Consider the following 22,338-nt stretch of genomic DNA (forward strand, 5'->3'; position numbering starts at 1 on the left):
AGATTCCTAACTCCTGTGGCAAGTAGATCCAGAGGACAGCAGGTTGAAGAAAACTGCTTAAGATGTCCTTGGTGACCTTTCGATTAGGTCTTTGCCAGCTCCAGCATTTTTTTGAGTCACTTAGGGTCTTCACCTGCATCCCTACCTGTAATGGAATAAAAGTTTCCATCGACAGGGTGGTTGTAAAGAAACATTGGGTTGCCTGTAAAGTGCTAGCAGCAGTGCCATGAACACAATAATTTGTCGTTCTTAGGGTAGTGGGGAGGGACGGTCCTCTGAGAAGAAATGGAGAATAGTTGTTCTGCTTACTTCACAACTTAACCCAGTGATAGTTCTGTCTGCCTCCTTTTGCTTCCATGGTTATAGCTTTTCTACAGCTCTAAGTAAATTCTTGAAGAAATTTTTATTGAAAAGTTCTGTCATATCATAATCAAAATATTGTCATTCTATTTCCACAGCAGAAGAGAGGACCCCTCTGGAGCCTCAGTTCGGATAGCAACATCAGAGAAAAACACGCCCCTAACAGCTTGCTGACTAAACTCTCAAATAACATTAGTTTGCAAAGAGAACATTTAAGAAACCTCACAGTAGAGGAAGCGGTGAGGCGGTTTCTAAATTGGAAAAAGCTTCAAGGTCAAAAAATAGGCAAATTTTGTCAGACGCCTAAATCTCATAGATGCAGTTCGGAGAGAACAATTCCCAACTCACTGTGGTCCAATTTCCTTTTCACTGACTCCTTTTTGCTTAGCCAACACGTAAAAGGGTACCAACAAGGTGGCAGCAGGCACAATAAATCTCTTTAAAAGACTCCTGTACCCCTTGTGTGTGGGGGGCGGGGAGGAGAAACGTCAGAGAAAAAGCCAGAGACCTTCTGGGTACTCTCTCACCTTCCCGCCTAAACACTGATGGGGCGGGGCCCGAGGCCGGGGCGGGGCCGGTTGCTTCCCTGGGCTCTCCCCACTCCTTTTTCTCCGTGCCCCTCCCACACTCATTTCACCACGATCCCGACAGGCTCAGCGGCTAGGAGAGTCACGTGAGGGTGGGCGGTGGAGCTGGAGGCTGGTCTCGCCTGTTTATTCGTCTCTATGGTTTTCAGAGGTGGGCGGCTTTGACGGAGAAGCAGCTGGAGCTCCAGCGTGGACGGGTAAGTCTTGGACTCTGAAGGGTATGAGGAGACAGCCTTTTAGGAAAGACGAAAGGGAAGAGGATGCGAAACAGCTTTAGGGACTTGACCTCCGGGGCCGGCTGTTTCCGGCTGTCTGCTCTGGGGTCAGGCGACTTCTCTGGTCGAGAGGGATAGCTGTCTCTCCCTGATGTGCTCAGTTTAGGGGTTTGAGAGCAGTCCTTAGTCCTGCCTGCTTCCCTTCCTCAGCTTTCCTTCACCTCACCCAGTCCCTTCTCCCTGTCCCAGGAGAACTTCTACTACCGAGTTCCCAACCGCAGGGTTCACTTGAGCGCCGACGTCCCTCTTCTCACGGGTGACCAGGGACACATCCTTGGGATTTGTGGATGTGATTGGAAGTGGGTGCAGAGTTTACAGTTAGATCTCTGATGGGGGAAGTATTAATCTTTGAAACGAAGAAAGAAGTGGAAAAATCACTGGGACCTGAAGGAACATAACAAAGTGCAGGCTTCTTGGACTGTTCAGTTTTTATCTTTCCCAGTGCCGTAACCAGTTTTCATTTTCTGTTAAGTTTCTTCTCACCATACTATCCTGGCCCACAATACGATGCTTTGAGAATGAGCCGGGCATTATTGACTCAGTGTGACTGTTGGGAAAAGAGTTTAAAACGAAATGTTTTTTAGGTTGCGATCTCTGTTATGTTATGGTTTATGGTTTCTTTATCTTCTCTTTCAGATGCCTAAAAAGTATTGTAGATATTTGTAAATATAAGTAGAATAACCATATTATAGTTAAGGGACTAGAGTAAAATACTTTATTTTCCTTGTGATACCTGGAAAGTCCTATTTTATTTCTGTTTTATAAGTATCAATAGATGTGTCTATCGGTTTGGGGGCAGTTTCTTGGGTATACCTTTGTATATGTTAAAGTATTCCTTTGAGTTACACGTGCAAGTGATCTAGCAGTAGAAAGGAGTGAAACAGTTTGGGGTTGATAGTTGTAGGAGAGTTTAGGTTTCATTAAACTGTATGACAGATTAATAAAATGTCAGCATCTTGAGACAGGTGTTGGCCAGTTCGACCACCCGTTATCTTACTAGCGTTGGGTAAGGTATTGAGCTTGTTAAATATTGCCTTATTCTAAAAAATTTTTAGAACCCACTGCCACTTGTTTGTGAGAAGATGGCTCTGGCCTCCAGCTGCTCTAAGTGTTCTTACTGAGGATTATAAGACACAAAGTAATGCTAACAAAAAGGAAAGATTCAGGAGTTGGTTGTGTGCCTGGGGAGAAAAGGAAAGAGTGATAGAAACTAATAAGAGCAAGAGAACAAAAGAGTGTATTGCTATCTTCATTTATAATCTATAGAACATTTACTATATTCAGTAGACTTTTTAACATTTCCAAGGGGTGCATTTTGAGAGTGACTTTCCTGTATTTAACGATGGTATGTAATTTCTCCCATAATGCAATATTATGTAAAAATAATTATAACAAAGATTTAACTGACACTTCAGATTTTATATTATTCAGAATTATAGGACTAAAGTAATTGATAAAGTTATTATACCTAATTTGGCCACGTTCAATCTTTAGTTTTCCCTCTTGAGCAATTTTTACAATGGCTGCAGCAATTGCTGAATGTTTACCATTTTTTTTCCTTAAGGAGTAGAGTTTTTTTTTTACTATTTCCTTTAAAAGAGAGACAATTTTTTAAAAAAGTTTATCACAGTTTTTCCCCCCACTCAAAATGAAAATAGCTTGATTTCGTGCCAAGGGAAAAAGCTGATTCTTTTTAAGTAGATGTTTACTCACTTTGGTAAATTACGAGAAAATTATTAATGCTTTAAGACATGAAATATTGATGTCTCAGCATATTTGAGAGGAAAACACAGGGGTAGTTTTTTTTTTTTTTTTTTTGTGGTATGCGGGCCTCTCACTGCTATGGCCTCTCCCGTTGAGGTGCACAGGCTCCGGACGCGCAGGCCCAGCGGCCATGGCTCATGGGCCCAGCCTCTCTGTGGCATGTGGGATCTTCCCGGACCGGGTCACGAACCCGTGTCCCCTGCATCGGCAGGCAGACTCTCAACCACTGTGCCACCAGGGAAGCCCCGGGGTAGTATTTTTAAATGTTTTATATTTCTTATTATAAAAGTAATATGTGCTTATTTTTGAAAATTAAAAACATTGTAGAAAGTATGACACAAAGTTGAAATCCTGATTTATCTTTTCCCTGCCACCAGGTAGCCATTAGTTTCCCTTGCATTTTTGGGAATCAGTGTGGAAAAGTAGAGTCTGGAGTCAGACTCCCTGGGAAAAATGGTACTAATAGTATTAGGCTTAACATCCTACAACCTCAGAAACTCCAGAAGAGAGAAGATTTCCCTTTCTCTGTGATAACACCAAACTACTGTGTGGGAGTCTCCTTGGCCTGACTTGGGTCATTGCCCATCTTAGAGGCAATCTCTGTGGCCAGACAGATGGAATGCTTTGTGTGGCCAGGATTGGATCTTATTCCCACCCTGGAGTGGGGTGGAGGGGGATACATTTTCAAACCACATGAATTAAGGGTAGGTGACATACAGTTCCTAAAGGAAAATTGAGGTATCATTTCCTGGAGAAGGCGGAAAGATTGCTGGACAGACAAAAACAGCAGATGTTCATTAAAATAATTTTACATATGTTTTAAAAAAATTAATTACTTTCCTTTCCCAGTATAAATTAATTGTATTTTAAAATTTACATGTTGATTTTTCCTTTTTAAATGTGTATTATTTTATTAATTCATAAAACTTGAAATTTAAAATCTTTGCACCTATTTGTATTGTTATTACATGTATAAGTACTCATGCTCTGGAGTATTCAGATTTTCTAACTTTAAATATATTGTATATTTGGCCAGCTTATTAAAATTGATTATTGGTAAGTATTTTTTGTACTGTGGGTGAACTTGATTATATAAACTGTAGTTTATAAACAGTAAATAAAAGTGTTTTAAATATTTAAGTGTATATAGTAAATATGATTACATGCTGATTCTTTTAATTATTCCGTGTTCAAAAATCTGCATAGAAACGACTTCATTTTGAGCATTGTATAAAATATAAAGGATAATTGTCACTAATAGTTGTCACTGGGTGTTAACTTTAAAACTACAGTTAACATTAATGTCTGGTTTTATATCTTTATGGATTATTCTGACAGTTTATTATGTTTTAAGAGAAAATATAATAGAAGCAACATATTGTTTACTCTTGTTTTCATTTAAAAGATGTTAGTAGCTCGATTCAATGGACATTTGAACTTTAATTGCTAACATTGGTGGCTAACAGTTAGCTAACAGGCTTTAGTTTAGACAGGCAAGTCTATATTCTAAAACCCAACTCCATCACTTCTTGATGTTGAGCAGGTTACTTAATCTCTCTGAACTTGAGATTATTTCATTTACAAGTGGAGATGATAATACCTATCTCATAAGGGTCTTGTAAAGATTAATTAATATATGCCAAGTGCCTAGGATGTAGTAGATTCTCATTAAATGTAATTGTTAATAATAACAATGACAAAAAATAATGTCTAGAAGAGTTTATTTTCCCAATTTCAGAATGCTTAGCCCCAGAGAGTTTAAAATATATAGGTGTCTTCAGAATTAGCAAGATTGTTCTTTATTCAGTTTGTCTTGATTTTAGCAGGTTTTAAAATTCTATATTGCATATATAGCAATAAACGAGAAAACTTTGTTTAAACTACATAATTATTAGCAGACTAAGTTTTTAAAGATTGCTTAAGCTCACACAGCTTGATATATATAAAAAATACAACCCAGTCAAAAAAATGGGCGGAAGACCTAAATAGACATTTCTCCAAAGAAAACATCCAGATGGCCAACAGGCACATGAAAAGATGCTCAATATCACTAAGTATTAAAGAAATGCAAATCAAAACTACAATGAGGTATCACCTCACACCAGTCAGAATGCCCATCATCAAAAAATCTACAAATAAGAAATGCTGGAGAAGGTGCGTAGAAAAATGAACCCTCCTACACTGTTGGTGGGAGTGTAAACTGGTGCAGCCACTGTGGAGAACAGTGTGGAGGTTCCTTAAAAAACTAAAAATAGAGTTACCATACGATCTTGCAACCCACTCCTGGCCATGTATCTGGAAAAGATGAAAACTCTAATTGGAAAAGATACATGCACCCCAGTGTTCACAGCAGCACCATTTACAATAGCCAAGACATGGAAACAACCTAAATGTTCATTGACAGATGAATGGGTAAAGAAGATGTGGTACATATATACAATAGAATATTACTCAGCCATAAAAAAGAATGAAATAATGCCATTTGTAGCACCATTGGTGGACCTAGAGACTATCATATTAAGTGAAGTAAGTCAGACAGAGAAAGACAAACATATGATATCACTTATATGTAGAATCTGAAAAAATGATACAAATTGAACTTATTTACAAAACAGAAACAGACTCACAGACATAGAAAACAAACTTATGGTTATCAAAGGGGATAGTGGGGCTGGGGCAGGGGAGAGATAAATTAGGCGTTTGGAATTAACATATATACACTACAATATATAAAATAGGTAAACAACAAGGACATACTATATAGCACAGGAAACTATACTCAATATCTTGTAAAAACCTAAAGTGGAAAAGAATCTGAAAAAGAATATATACATATATATATATATATATATATATAGAGAGAGAGAGAGAGAGAGAGAGAGAGACATATATATGTGTATAACTGAATCACTTTGCTGTATACTTGAAACTAACACAACTCTGTAAATTAACTATACTTCAATGAAAAAAACATAAAAAGTAAAGATTGCCTCCTCCAAGTATAACTGTCAGGCTGGGGGAATGTATTGAGTGAATTTTACACAAACTTGGAGCTCAGTAAAGCTCAGTAAGTGGAAGATAGCATGTTCCTTCACTATACAAGGGGAGCTAAGCACTGAGCACCTTGGAAGTTCAGATCAGAATTTGTGGTGACTTTAGGTAATTGGGGTATAGTTGTTTTACAATGTTGTGTTAGTTTCTACTGTATAGTGAAGTAGAGTTTCCTGTGCTATACAACAGGTTCTCATTCGTTATCTGTTTTATACATATTAGTTAGTGTATATATGTCAATCCCAATCTCCCAATTCATCCCACCGCCCCATTCCCCCTTTGGTGTCCATACGTTTGTTCTCTACGTCTGTGTCTCTATTTCTGCCTTGCAGACAGGTTCATCTGTACCATTCTTGTAGATTCCACATATATGCGTTAATATATGATATTTGTTTTTCTCTTTCTGACTTACTCTGTATGACGGTCTCTAGGTCCATCCACATCTCTACAAATGACCCAATTTCGTTCCGTTTTATGGCTGAGTAATATTCCATTGTTTATATGTACCACATCTTCTTTATCCATTCGTCTGTCGATGGGCATTTAGGTTGCTTCAATGACCTGGCTATTGTAAATAGTGCTGCAGTGAACATTGGGGTACATGTGTCTTTTTGAGTTATGGTTTTCTCTGGGTATATGCCCAGTAGTGGGATTGCTGGGTCATATGATAATTCTATTTTTAGTTTTTCAAGGAACCTCCATACTGTTCTCCATAGTGGCTGTATCATTTACATTCCCACCAACAGTGCAGGAGGGTTCCCGTTTCTCCACACCCTCTCCAGCATTTCTTATTTGTAGATTTTTTGATGATGGCCATTCTGACAGGTGTGAGGTGATACCTCATTGTAGTTTTGATTTGCATTTCTTTTTCTTTCTTTCTTTTTTTTTTTTTTTGTGGTACGCGGGCCTCTCACTGTTGTGGCCTCTCCCGTCGCGGAGCATAGATTCCGGACACGCAGGCTCAGCGGCCATGGCTCACAGGCCCAGCCGCTCCGCGGCATGTGGGATCTTCCCGGACCGGGGCACGAACCCGTCCGTGACCCCTGCATCGGTAGGCGGATTCTCAACCACTGCGCTACCAGGGAAGCCCGATTTGCATTTCTTTAATAATTAGTGATGTTGAGCATCTTTTCATGTGCCTCTTGGCCATCTGTATGTCTTCTTTGGAGAAATGTCTATTTAGGTCTTCCTCCCATTTTTTGATTGGGTTGTTTTAGTGGTTTACTGTGTTGAACGGTACAGATATGAAACATTTCTATCATCCCAACACATTCTATTTGACAGAATTGTGGATTATTATAAATACACTTACATCTACATTTGCTAGTTTCAGATGATAGTTAATTTGTATTTCAATCATGTTCCTTGTTCAAATAAAACTTACTTTTAGATTTGGAAATTGTATTTTTAAAAATGATCAAGTAGATTCTATTGTAATGTATTTCAAATAAAGAAGCATTGCTAATTTTCTTGGGTCTTTGATCTATGATAACATTTAAATTAAGTTGTTTCAGAATTTGATTATCAACTTAAGCATTGATATCATCTGACTTTCTATCCTCATAATTCCTGAGATGGTAATGAAGCATAATGGTTAAGAGCAATGGCCTTGGGATCAGAGAAACCCTCCCCTGCCATCCACTGGCAAATTTCTTAAAAGTGTTGAGCTTTGGTGTCCTTCTCAGTAAAATAGAAGTGATAATAATACTTAGCTCATGGTTATTGAGGATTAAATAAGGTAATGGATATCAAACATTTAGCATAGGATCCCTCACAGAATAGTGTTCATTAGATGCTAGCATTAAAGAGAATTTGAACAACCAGTTGTTTACAAAGAAAAGAATTTTTTTGAAAAGTTGGGGAAATTGGAATATGGACTAGACATTAGATGATACCAGGGAATTATTGTTAAATTTGTTAGGTATAACAGTGACATGTTTATGTAGAAATAAAGTCCATATTTTTGGAGAGGCATACTAAACTATATAGCAGTGAAATGATACTATGTCTGAGAGTTGCTTTAAAATAATTTACAAAGACAATGAGGAATAAAAGGGACAGAAAAAGTGAACTTAACTCCCATTTCCTGTGAAGAAGGAATAACAGGGACCATATTTACCCTCCCACCTGGAGCCACTAAAAGGGGAGACAAAATATACAAAACAGTTGTTTCCTGGATTTTGGACGTTGTGCAGCAAAGGAGAGTGATCCCCGAGAGATGGGAAACAAATGACGTGAGCTCTATGATTGTTCTGGCTTGCTGCCTGGAGAGCATTTCCCAGCTGCAGAGTAGGGAGGGCGAACCCAGGCAGAGCACAGTGGTCTTCCTGAATTGAGAGAGTCTGGGGAGGCCAAGACAGCTGGAGTTTGCTGGGCAGAATGCTAGAGATGAGAGAGCCAGAAGGAGGGAGAACCCTCATGTATTCAGCTGAGAATTGATCAGTGACTACATGTGAGGAAACTACCTGAGGCTAGGAAAAGAACTACCTGAAAAGAGCGAACAAAGGCAGGGATAGTGTTTTTTCCTACCAGCCAGAGTGGAATATATTTTAACAGGTCACCAGGTGGAGTACAGTAGTCTCCCCTTATCTGTGGGTGATACATTCGAAGATCCCCAGTGGATGCCTGAAACTGGGGAGTACCAAAGCCTGTATATACTAACTGGTGAGTAGTATATAAAGCATGAATATGATGGACAAAGGGACGATTCATACGGGGGGCAGGCGGGACAGGGGATAGGGCACGGAGCGGGACAGTGTGAGATTTCATCAGGCTACTCAGAATAGCACAGTTTAAAACTTATGAATTGTTTATTTCTGGAATTTTGCATTTAATATTCTTGGATCAAGGTTAACTATTGGTAACAAGCTACAGAAAGCCAAACCACAGTGGGGTAAATTAGCCTTAAACACTGCTCTGACCCAGCCAGAAAACTTAAAAGCAAGACCTGAAATAGTCAAACTGTTTCCAAGTAATGTATTCATGTCGTAGAACTAAGCTCAAGAATAGATTCAGGAATACAAAAATATCCAGCATCCAAAAAGGTAAAATTCACAGTGTCTGGCATCCAATCAGAAATTACTAGGCATGCAAAGGAGCAGCTCGGAATATATGACTCTTAATGACAAGAAAAACAATGAAAACTGAAACAGAAGGACACAGGTGATAGAATTACTGGAGAGGGATGGTAAAACAGTTTTTTAAAACTGTATTCTGTATGGTCAGGAAACTAGAAGAAAAATTGAATGTTTAAATAGAAACATGGAAGATATGAAAAAGGCCCAACTGAACCTCCAGAGATGGAAACTACAATGTCTGAGATGAAAGATACTCTTGATGTTATTAATGGCAGATTAGACATGGGAGAAGAAAACTTTAGTCAAGATGTAACTTCCAGTTTACAGGAAATAAAGGGGCTAGAGAAATATTTAAACCATTCTACAAGGAAGCAATTAGATAAATACAGAATTTGAGAAATGCAATATAGATGTCCTGTTCTGTTAGAAAATTAGGGTTGTGCTGTGATTGCACAGTGTGGTGAATATACTTAATATAAGCTTTAAAATGGTTAAAATGGTAAATTTCATGTATATTTTACCACTGTTTTTTAAAAAATTACCATTAAAAAAACATTTAGAAGTATTCAATTGGCAGGCATAAAGTGTATTTGCGTTGTTGTACAATTATCACCACCATTCATTTCTGGAATTTTTTCTTCTTCCCAAACAGAAAATGATACCCATTAAACAATAACTCTTTACTTCCTTCTCCCCTCAGTCTCTGGCATCACCATACTACTTTCTGTTTCTTTGAATTTCACTACTGTAGGTTTGTCATATATGTGGAATCGTATAGTATTTATCTTTTTGTTATTGGCTTGTTTCACTTAATGTAAGTCTTTAAGTCTGCATGTTGTAGGATGTATCAGAATTTCCTTCCTTTTTCTTCAATTTAAAAAATTGTGGTACAATACACATAATATAAAATTTACCATCTTAACCATTTTTTAAGTATACACTTCAGTAGTATTAAGTACATTCAGATTCTTGTGAAACCATCACTATCATCCATCTCAAGAACTATTTTCATCATGTAGAAGTGAAATGCTGCATCCATTAAATAACTCTCCAATACCCCTCCTTCCAGTCCCTGGCAACCACAATTCTACTTTCTGTCTCTGTGATTTTTACTACTCTAGGTGCCTCATCTAAGCAGAATCATACAGTGTTTATCTTTTTGTGACTGACTTATTTCACTTAGTGTAATGTCATCAAGATTCATACATGTTGGAGCATGTGTCAGGATTTCCTTCCTTTTTATGGCTAATATTCCATTGTGTTTATAAACCACATTTTGTTTATCCATTCATGTTGATGGACACTTGTGTTGCTTTCACCATTTGGCTACTGTTAATAGTGCTGCTATAAGCATGGGTGTACAAATACCTGTTCAAGTCTCTGCTTTCAGTTCTTTTGGGTATATACCCCAGAGTGGAATTGCTGGATCATATGGTAATTCTATGTTTAATTTTTTGAGGAATTGCCATACTGTTTTTTGTAGTGGCTGCACCATCTTACATTCCCATTAGCAGTGCACAAGGATTCCACTTTCTTTTTTTGTTTTTTTCCTAAGGATTCCACTTTCATATAATGAATAAACAAAATATAATAGCCATTCTATTGGGTGTGGATAAATTTTATGTTATGTATAGCTAATAAAATAAGATTAGGGTGGTCAGGGGAGAAAAAGGTTGTATATGAAGGAAGTATCCTAGATTAGAGAGATTGGAGAAACAAAACCAAAGATAATACATGATTTTTGTGTGGATCTTAGTTTGAAAAATCAGCTATATATTTTGTGGAAGTTTGAATATATACTACTATTAGAAGATATTAGGAAATTGCAATTAATTTGAATAAGTGTGATAATGGTATTGTAGTTATTTAGGAAAATATTATTGAAATATTTAAAGTGTTTTAATGTCTGTAACTTTGAAGTTGTCCACCTTAAAAATAGCCTGATAGACATAGGTAGATGAAGCAAATAGGTGAAATGTTAATTGTTCAATTTAGGTAATGTACCTGTGGTGTTCATAATAGTATTCTTTGAAATTTTATGAGTGTTTGAAAGTTTTTAAATGAACTATAAAGGTTTGATGTTAATATCTTTCTTTTTAAAAATATTTATTTATTTATTTATTTATTTATTTATTTAGGGCTGAGTTGGGTCTTTGTTGCTGTGCACAGGCTTTCTCTAGTTGTGGTGATGGGGGCTACTCTTCGTTGTGGCACGTGGGCTTCTCATTGCAGTGGCTTCTCTTGTCGCGGAACATAGGCTCTAGGCATGTGGGCTTCAGTAGTTGTGGCTCACAGGCTCTAGAGCATAGGCTCAGTAGTTGTGGCACACGGGCTTAGTTGCTCCGCGGCATGTGGGATCCTCCTGGACCAGGGCTCAAACCTATGTCCCGTGCATTGGCAGGCAGATTCTTAACCACTGCACCACCAGAGAAGCCCCGTTAATATCTTTCTTTTCTGGAAAAGAAACTTTTTTTCTTTGGCTTTGGGTCTTTGTTGATGTGCACGGGCTTTCTCTAGTTGCAACGACTTGGGGCTACTGTTTGTTGCAGTGTGCAGGCTTCTCATTTCGGTGGCTTCTCTTGTTGCGGAGCACAGGCTCTAGGCGCACAGGCTTCAGTAGTTGCAGCATGCGGGCTCAGTAGTTGTGACAGGAGGGCACTAGGGTGCACAGGCTTCAGTAGTTGTGGCATGCGGGCTCTAGAATGCAGGCTCAGTAGTTGTGGCACATGGGCTTAGTTGCTCTGCAGCATGTGGGATCTTCCTGGGCCTGGGATCGATCTTGTGTCACCTGCATTGGCAGGCAGATTTTAACCACTGCACCACCAGGGATGTCCCAAAAGAAGCCATTTTTAATTTGCTTTTAGTTTTATGAATAATTTAATCCTTAACACTTAGTTTCTCTCTCCTTTTTTGTTTTCATTAGTTTCTCTTTATAATTGATTTTATGGGTTTTGTCTTCCAGGTACTCCATTTTTACTTTTTTTAAAAAAAAATAAGTATGTAATTAGTGTCCTTTTTAGGAAGTGATTTTTGTGTTCATCCTGACCAGTGGAGTATGCATTCTTCATATATAGCCTAGCTTTTGAAGGAGCAATTCCATTGTCAAAGCTTTAGATTACTCCCATTACTTATTTAACCCAGAGGTTTTAATTTCATGCTCTATAGGAAAATGGCTCTCAACTCATTTATAATTTCTTTCCTGACTGCATATTTTCTTTAAGCTCAGGTTAAGTCTCTGTTCAACTTCTAGGTACTATGTGTACTGTATTAAGATTCACAAAGTGTCATTTTTTGGTTAAGAGGGTAGAGGGCAGAATATTGTTATTGTGGGAAACCTAGGGTTCTACTACTATAAGAAGTATTCTAACCTATGAGTCTCGGTGGTGGTTATTGTTTTTTAACTTGTTTGCTGGTTAATTTTCCCACTGTGAAGCATTTCCAGCTTTATTTCAATAGCATAAGTATGATGGGAAGAGAATTAGAGAAGGAGTTATGGAAGTTACTAGACCTAATTTCTGTTTCCAACTTTGCTGTTAAGTAGCTTTATGATTTTGATGACGTTTCTTGAAGAATCATCCTCTCTGGCCTGTTTCCTTTTGTACTGAAAATTTGAAAATTTCTAAGGTCTCTTTTAGCTCTAATATTCTGGTATATTGTTCCTTTTTCTTTCTTCATATTTTATCTCTGTGTTTGCAAGGGTATTGTGGCAGACTGTGTACTGAATCCTCTTGTCAAAAATGTGAACGTTTCTTTTCTTTTTAAATAACAACAAAAAACCTTTCTCGCTTTAACCTATTCACTTCCTTACTTTTTGTGGCAACAGGAACAACTTCTTTGTACTGAAAAATATGTTTATTATAATTCTTCCTTTTGTATAATAAAATAGAAATGTGAAGTAAAGTAGTATGTCATATAGTGCTTGATAGTCTTCATTTGCCCCCTCTATATTCACTCTTTTTTTGTTTTCAGCTGTGCTGCAGCACGTGGGGATCTTAGTTCCCTGACCCGGGATTGAACCCATTCCCCCTGCAGTGGAAGCATGTAGTCTTAATCACTGGACCGCCAGGGAAGTCCCTATATTCACTCTTTACCCTTCTCCATCCTGCTTGTGCTCCAAGAAGCTGACCTTTATGGACTACATGCTGCAAGCTCCATTTGCTCTGGTATCCAGTAGAGTTTGGCCAGTGGCAGAGGATGGGAGGAGAGTGAGGTCTGGGTATATAGTTTCTTGGTTCCCTCTTTGTAGGTTGGTAATTATGTTTGACCCTTGAGCAAGGTGGAGGTTAGGGGCACTGACACAGCCCCCCACCCCCACCCCCGCCGAGCAGTCAAAAATCCACATATAGCTCTTGACTCCCCCCCAAACTTAACTACTAATAGCCTACTGTTGACCCATGTTGGAAAGCAGAGATATTGAATAATATTTTCTGAACTGAGAAGGAACTTTGAGACCAAAAAACAAAGCAGGTAACTCCATAAAGTACATTTATGAAGTTTGTTGTGGGTAACTTACATACAGGCAGGGTAGGGTGGATGATGATCTGGAGGCGTTTGCAGCTGCACTACATGCTGCCATAAGGGGTACAGGGGAATTTAAAGGGCCCAAAGCTAAAAATAGAATCTGACTGCTATGTTGTAGTATGTATCAGAATTTCATTTCTTTTTAAGGCCAAATAATCGATTGTATGTACACAGAATTTTTTTTTTTAATCTGTTTTTCTGTTGTTGGACTTCTGGGCTATTTCCACCTTTTGGCTATTGTGAATAATGTTGCTATGAACACTGGTATACAAGTATCTATTTGAATCTCTGCATTTATTTATTTATTTGGCTGTGTCGGGTCTTCGTTGCAGCATGCAGGATCTTTTCGTTGCGGCATGCGAGCTCTTCATCGTGGTGCGCGCAGGCTTCTCTCTAGTTTTGGTGTACGGGCCTCAGAGCTCACAGGCTCAGTACTTGCTGCATGCAGGCTCTCTAGTTGTGGTGTGCGGGCTCTGGAGTGCACTGGCTCAGTAGCTGCAGTGCATGGGCTTAGTTGCCCTGCAGCATGTGGGATTTTAGTTCCCTGACCAGGGACCGAACCTGGTCATCTGCATTGGAAGGCAGATTCTTAAGCACTGGACCACCAGGAAGTCCCTGAATCTCTGCTTTTAATTCTTGTGGATATATACTTAAGGTTGGAGTTGCTGGATCACATGGTAATTCTATGGTTAACTGTTTTCCATAGTGGCTGCACTCTTTTACACTCCTACCAGCCATGTACAAGGGTCCAATTTCTTCACATTTTCTCCAGCACTTGTTCTTTTCTGTTTCTTGTTTGTTTGCTTTTTTTTTTTTTTTTTTTTTTTTGCGGTACGCGGGCCTGTCACTGCTGTGGCCTCTCCTGCTGCAGAGCGCAGGCTCCGGACACGCAGGCTCAGCGGCCATGGCTCACAGGCCCAGCTGCTCCGCAGTATGCGGGATCCTCCCGGACCAGGGCACGAACCCCTGTCCCCTGCATCGGCAGGCGGACTCTCAACCACTGCGCCACCAGGGAAGCCCTGCTTTTGTTTTTTTGATAATAGCCATCCTCATGGGTGTAAAGTGGTATCTAATTGTGGTTTTGATTTGCATTTACCTAATGACTAATAATGTTGAGCATCTTTTCACGTACTTATTGACCATTTGTATATCTTCCTTGGAGACATGTCTATTCAAATCCTTTGCCCATTTTTGAATTGGATTGTTTGTTTTTTTCTTGTTGGAGTAGATAGTTTTGAGTCAAATACAAGGTTTCTTAGAAATGGCAAAGTGATTCCATGGATTTGAAATGGTATTTAGATTAGAAAAAAGAAACAAAAATGTCCATTTCCTTGATTAGATAGCAAGGATAGATTATAGATAAGTTTATGATTAGAGTCTTACTCTGCGTTTTAATTAAATGTTTGCATTAAAAGGAAAATATTTAGGCGTTATATGTTTATGTAACATTTTAGTGAAATTTATGTTACACTATACAGTTTTTATTTGATTTATCTCCGTTAGCAGCATTCTCTTATATTACCTTCCAAACAAACATTTATTCATAATTTGCTACTGTGCTCAGCTTTTTACAAGCATTTTCTCATTTAATCCTCCTCATAGCTCTTTGCAGTAAGTATCCCTGTTCTATGGAAGTACAAAGTTGCCAAAGTCAGAAACACAGGTCTGGCTGACTTCAAAATTAATGGCCAGTAAGAGGTCAAGTTAACTAGATTACCTTGAGTAAGACACTTAACTTTCTGGGCCTCAGTTTATTAAACAAAGCAGAACAAAACAGAATATACAACAATACGAACTTATCTACATGTTTAGTAGAACTTTAATTTGTGATGTTCTACTTTTGCTTTAATTAAATCCTAAGGTTTAAAACATCTTCAAGTAAGTAAGCGAAAGTCTTAACAAAAAAGAAGTACCTGGGTAAATAGAAATTGGAGTAAAGGTAAAAAAGGCAGGAAAACATCCTGTGAAACATCTAATATAGCTGTCAGCCTAGGATGTTTGTTTCTAGAGAGAACGTAAATATAGACAGATTGTTATGAGTATCAATAAAGATGCCTGTTGTGAACACTAGAAAATTCTGCTGAAATTGTTATTTATGTAGAAAGAGACTTCCTTTGGCAGAAATGTATATTATTCTTACAGATTCTTTGTTGTTGAACGAGACTCTGAGAAACATGTCATGGCTTCACAGTTGAGTTCTGACATGGAATTGTTGCTACTTTTTTTTTTTTTTTTTTTTTTTTTTTGCGGTATGCGGGCGTCTCACTGTTGTGACCTCTCCTGTTGCGGAGCACAGACTCCGGATGCACAGGCTCAGCGGCCATAGCTCACGGGCCCAGCCGCTCCGCGGCATGTGGGATCTTCCCGGACCAGGGCACGAACCCGTGTCCCCTGCATCGGCAGGCGGACTCTCAACCACTGCGCCACCAGAGAAAAAATATGGAACGCTTCATGAATTTGCATGTCATCCTTGTGCAGGGCCATGCTAATCTTCTCTGTATCGTTCCAATTTTAGTATATGTGCTGCCAAAGCGAGCACTGTTATTACATTTTAATACAGGTGCCTCGTTTTCCATGTCTGGAAATTGAGTATAGTGCAAATGAGAGTATTCGTTGGAGCATTTTAAAATATAAAGTTCTCTGCAAATGTAAGGTGACATTCTTATTAAATATTGTTTCCTTCATTTTATGTTCATATATTTCTATATCACAGTAGGATTTAGAGCTTTTAATTTAATAGGGACGTGCATAAAGTATTTTTTGTTCTATGGTACATATAATACATTATTGTTGATCAAAATTTTGTGTTTCCCTTATTTTTAAAAAATGTGCTCTTCCTGGGGTTAGTCTCAGCTTTTTGTAAAGTTAGGTTTAGTCAACCACTGCTTTTGCTATACATTTCCATGTTACAGCTTTATGAGCAAAGCAAAGAGACTTAGCAATGAATGAATTAGACGGTTAGCAAATTACAAATGAGGATATGGTTGTAGATTTACATAGGTCATTTAGGTTTGTTCTCTTGTATGGTTAGATTAACTCAACCTAATATCAGCTTTTGAATGGTTAGGTATCGTTAAAAAAGAATTTTATATTTTATATATCACATATAGATATGGCATATAGCACATAAAGAAGACTGCATGAAACAGATATGTACACTTTAAAGAATAATTTAAAAAAGTGAGCCATATTAGGCCCAAAAGAACATTTACATCACCCCAGAAGTCCCCGATGTGCCCTTCTTTGATCACACAGCTTGTTGTGTGTTGGTTTGTTGTGATTTCATACCTACTTGTTTATGGCTTACGTGAAGTTGTTTTGATCTAAGGGTGAATTTGTTTACATTGGGAAGGCTGTGTCAAGATGATATCATCAAAGTTGTTGTGCTACTAAGTGCTTGTTGATGTGAACATATGGAGGAGTGACTATGTTGTAATGAACATTTAAACTTTAAATACCAAGAACTTGTGAGAACTTACTGAGAGTGTTCAATCTGGGCAAGGCTACTTTTTGCTGATCTAAAATAACTCTCCAAAGACCTGCTGTGGCAAGGTTACTCTTTGCCAGCAGTGATAAAAACAGTGCAGCGGTCTTGTGAAGATCATCTTGTCAGCCAGCACTGGTGCCTTCATTCCACTAGCATCCAGCTCTAGCAACTCTTGGTTGGCTAAGCTGACTGTTCAGAAAACCAACTTATAGAAAGGTACACCTCAACTCAATTTGGGCTTTATTTCTTTCATCTCCCCTTTGCCTGGAACAATAGTGTAATCATTTGAATCAACCACCCAAAGCAATCTACCATTGCTTTAGAGTATATTTCTTTATTGGCTTATTAAGAGACATTATCCTGTATGCTTTGGGCTTGTGACATATTATTATATAATTCCCGCAATGAACCTGTGTTAAATAAGTTATTGGCAAAGACAATCTCACTCTCTGAGCATAATTTGATAAAACAATTTATCTCCTCGGGAGATAAATTATCTTCCAGAATTTTGGTTATAATCATGGTTATGTGTATCACTAAACACTTAGTTTTGTCTGTTTTTGAACTTTATATAGATGAAATCTAACCATGTATATTCTTTTATGATATGCTTCTCCACTGAACATTATACTTATGAGACTTAACGGTGTGTTATTTGTAAAGCATTTGTGGGGGGTATGTAAATTTTCCAAAATTAATTTAGTAATTCTGTTTTTAAAAAATATATTTTATTTTGAAGTGAAATGTGTAAAAAAATAAAGGTACTCATTAATGACTATAACGTGGATCCCTGTTTATTCATTATCCACATTAGGAATTAGGACATGTTTATCCATTTAACTGTTGGTAGACATTTGGGTTGTTGCTAGTTTTGGTTATTACAAGCAGTGTTGCTATGAACATTCCTGTTCATATCTCAGAATATGCTTGAATTTCTCTACAGTAAAATTGCAGGGTTAAACGTATTCATGTCTACAATTTATCAAGATAATGTCAAACTTTTCTAAAGGAATCGAATCAATTTACACTTCCAACATCAAGTGTGAGAGTTCCCATTGCTCCACATCTTTGCCAATATGTGGTGTTGTTGGACTTATAATTTTACCAGTGTGTAAGGCAACCCTGTCACCTCAGAGCACAGGTGAAAATCCATTAACTCTGGAGAAGAGGAAAAGAAAAAGAAATCCTCTACCCCTGGGGGAGGGGCAGGAAACTGCCAGAAGCTGAGATCTTCAGAAGTCTACATCTGAGGAGAGACAGGGCCACTGAGAAAGCTCCATGCACAAGACCCAGTGACACAAGGTCACTGTTGAAAATTGTGGCTCTCCCAGGACAACAGAGAACCCATTGCTACCAGTCTAGCATGCACCAAATAACAAGTACTCAGAGGAAAAATGACATATTACACACAAAGGAACAAAGGTAAGAGTTACAGCAAACTTTTCAGAAACGATGAAAGCCAATTTCTGTTGCTCTTCCTTCATTCCCGAATTTCCAAGTTTCCCTCCAGTATTTTTTTTTCCATCTGAAGAACTTTATATCGTTTTTTGGAGTGGGTCTGTGAGCAAATAATTCTCCTAAGAATATCATGTTTTGACACTACAGATCTTACTTAAATCCTGTAAAGAATGTTGGTTTTCTTTCTTTAGCAGGCAGCTGGCCTAGTTAGGTTGATGCTGCAAATTCCAACCCACCTTTTATGGGTTGTAGTTCCAATGTCAGTTCAGTTTTCATAGCCTTTGCAGTACTATCCATATTTGTCCCTTTTGTGCCCCATACAGTGGCCAGTCTTGAACCTTGGTGGTGTCTACCCCATATTTTAGTTCATAGATCCTTTGCTATGCTGCTTAGGGGAAGATCTACGTGTGTACCTTGGAGGTGAGCTCAGGAGATCATACTGAATCTTATGGTTTCACTTTATTGAGCTCCCCTTCTTTGTGATATCCCCAACACTTACTTGCTCCCAAGGACCCCGCTTCTCGTGATTCAAACCTGAAATTTTCCTTTCCCTACCCTGTCATATAATTCAACTACATCAGCCTCCTGGGTCTAGTGAACAGAGGATAGAAAAATAGAAGAGCTGCCCCAGTGCTCTTGGAGCACAGTTCCTCTGGTTAGAAAAGAATTTTTCCCTTCTTCTGATTTTAGATAACTTCCCAGCTGCTGGTTCCTCTGTAGAAGTGCTTTGTTGCTGGGATGGGAGAAAACAAAAAAAGACACACAACACACACACACACACACACACACACACAAATCCAGGGAATTTCTCCCACTCTCTCTTACTCATGTAAGTCCCTTTTCCCACTCATCAAACCAGAAATAAATGGCTCTTCTTGGAGATGTTTCTGTCTGCATCCAGTGCACATGTTTGGTGTCAGGCTAAGTTTGAATTCTGGCATGGAGAGACCAGAGGAAAAAATTTGGAAGCTCACTTCCATTTCTGCGCTACCTTGAGATCTATTTCCTTTTCCATTCTGCCTGCTGACATTTACTTTTCAGAGTCCTCAGATGGATATTCCATCCAGGGCTTTCAGTTGCATTCAGTGGGACAGACAGAAAGGAGTGTGCTCATTTCATCTTAACTGGAGCCAGAACCTCTGTAATCACTTTTTAAATACTTTTTGTTGTGAAAAATTTGAAACATATATGAAATTATGAAAAATGTCTTAATATACAATACAAAATCCCCATGTACCCATTACCCAGCTTCATTATTTATCAACATTTGGCCAGTCCTTCATCTGTAACTTCCCACTCCCATTGTCACTTGACTTTTAAATGCAAAACTCTGATGTCATTTCATCTCATGTGGTTAATTTCTATAATTTTTGTGTATATTTGAAAGGAATGTGTAATATACAGCTGTTCAGTGTTCTTTTATATATGTGTCCATTACATTAAGTTGTTGATCATGGTGATAAAAATATATCCTTTCTGGTTTTTAAAATATTCCTTCTGATGCATTTTTTCTTATCCTGCACAATCCTTTTTGAAGTTCTATAAGGTAATAATGTGTAGTTGTGTTATTCAAGTCTAATATATTGTGTTCCAGGGCGTTGAAAAATTTTTGGGTGTGTGGCCTTGAATTTTTTGTTTAATTATTTTAAGCTCTTCTGGAAATTAACAATTAAGAACTTTAGGACTACATATGATGAAGATATTATTCCCATGATGTATTGTTATCATGCCCAGTACATTACATATTTGAGTTCTAGTTGAGAAGTGCATTTTTAGTTTAGACAATAGCCGTTCTAATGGGTGTGAAGTGGTATATCACTGTGGTTTTGATTTGCATTTCCCTAATGACTAATGATGTTGAGTATCTTTTCATGTACTTATTGGCCATTTGTGTGTCTTCTTTGGAGAAATGTCTATTCAAGTCCTTTGCCCATTTTTAAATTGGATTATTTGTTTTTTGTTGTTCAGATGTAGGAGTTCTTTATATAGTCTGGATATTAATCCTTAATAGACATGCTTTGCAAATATTTTCTCCTCTTCTGTGGGTTGTGTTTTCATTCTCTTGATACTATAGTTTCATGCACAGAAGTTTTTATTTTGATGAAGTCAGTTTATTCTTTCTTTTGTTACCTGTGCTTTTGGTGTTCAGTCCAAGAAACCATTGCCAAATTCAGTGTTATAAAGATTTTCCCCTGTGTTTTCTTCTAAGAGTTTTATAGTTTTAGATCTTACGCTTATGTCTATGGTCAATTTTAATTTTTGCATAGGGTGTAAGCTAAGGGTCCAGCTTCATTCTTTTGCATGTGGACATGCAGTTTTCTCCACACCATTTGTTGAAAAGAGGTCTTCTCTTTGTTGAACGGTCTTCACACCCTTGCTGAAAATCAGTTGACCATATATGTAAAGATTACTTCTGAGCTCTCTATATTTTATGTCATTGGTATATGTCTGTCTTTATGTCATGCCACACTGCTTTGATTGCTGTAGCTTTGTAGTAAGTTTTGAAATCAGGAAGTGAGAGTCCTCCACCTTTGTTCATCTTTTTTTTGAGATTGTTTAGGCTATTTGTGGTCCCTTGAGATTCCACATGAATTTTTTGAAAGAGTTTACTTGTTTTAAGAGTTATTTTATGTTTACAGCAAAATTGAGGAGAAGGTAGAGATTTCCCATATACCTTCTGCCCTTATGCATGGTTTTCATGTAGTTATTTTCCCCTTGTTCTGCATTTCTTTTGGAGAAAATATTGGGAGATAGGAATGAGGCGTCTGGTAATGTTCAGCTACGCCTGTTTGTTGTCTTGAAATCATATACATCATAGCAAACCTTAAGTATAGCACTTTATACTTTGATTTGATGATAAAGATTAAGTTTTGTATTCTGTGAGAGTTGACATTTAGAAAATTCCAAATAAATAATGAAATATTGGTTAACAGCGTATTACTGGATAATCCTATAATAAGAATTGTTTAAACAGAAACATTTTAAATGGAATTTTATGTTATATACTAAGATTTTGTGACTGCTGGTATTGCCAAAAATATGGCAAAGTGACCATAAAATTTGTGAGGCTTAGATAGGGCTTGAAATTGAAATGTATCTTAATTTTGGATAAACCAAACATGTTTAGGCGAGGTGGAGAGTAAAAAATGGTTTTTCACAGTGCTTCTACTAGAGTACTCTTCTTCCTCTTCACTTCTACACACCCTGACCTTTTCCTTGTGCAGTTAGTACTTTCTTGGCACTATTTTCTTTTGGAGCAGTGCTTAAACTGTCCTTATTGATAGCTGATTTTTTTCTTCACCCTGTAGTTTTCTAATGGTTCTTAAGTACATTAAAAGTATTTATTGGGCTTCCCTGGTGGCACAGTGGTTGAGAGTCCGCCTGCTGATGCAGGGGACATGGGTTTGTGCCCCAGTCCAGGAAGATCCCACATGCTGCGGAGCGGCGGGGCCTGTGAGCCATGGCCACTGAGCCTGCACGTCCAGAGCCTGTGCTCTGCAATGGGAGAGACCACAACAGTGAGAGGCCCACGTACCGCAAAAAAAAAAAAAAAAAAATAATAATAAATAAATTTATTAACCATTAAAACTCCATGGCTACCTAATTTCCAAAAGTTGAATCGAAAGTTGGAGATGTAGTTTTATGGAAATGTTAAATATTGAAAGATGCTTACTCATCTGAACACATTAGCACATCCTAGTAGTCTTAGAAAATTTATATTGGTTATAATTATTTGTGTAGTTTCCTGGATGGTTTGT

The 22,338-nt window shown here is 38.0% G+C and overlaps 1 protein-coding gene and 1 non-coding gene across 4 annotated transcripts in view; one reads left to right on the forward strand and one right to left on the reverse strand.

The window, feature by feature from the left end:
• Window positions 1–995: 995 nt before the first annotated feature.
• MICU1 (mitochondrial calcium uptake 1) overlaps window positions 996–22,338 on the forward strand; it is a 223,996-nt gene continuing 202,653 nt past the window's right edge. For 2 of the 3 annotated variants that reach the window (XM_059054212.2, XM_067025421.1), the window contains exon 1: window positions 1,020–1,144. The gene's annotated coding sequence lies outside the window, so the exon portion shown is untranslated. Of the gene's footprint in view, window positions 1,145–22,338 lie in introns of all 3 variants that reach the window. The other variant, XM_059054213.2, reaches the window with a different exon arrangement.
• Window positions 16,069–16,174, reverse strand: LOC131751759 (U6 spliceosomal RNA). The gene has a single exon (XR_009334316.1). It is a non-coding gene; the product is annotated as a U6 spliceosomal RNA (small nuclear RNA).

This window comes from Kogia breviceps, chromosome 2 (assembly GCF_026419965.1).
Source record: "Kogia breviceps isolate mKogBre1 chromosome 2, mKogBre1 haplotype 1, whole genome shotgun sequence".
Taxonomy (NCBI): Eukaryota; Metazoa; Chordata; class Mammalia; order Artiodactyla; family Physeteridae; genus Kogia; species Kogia breviceps.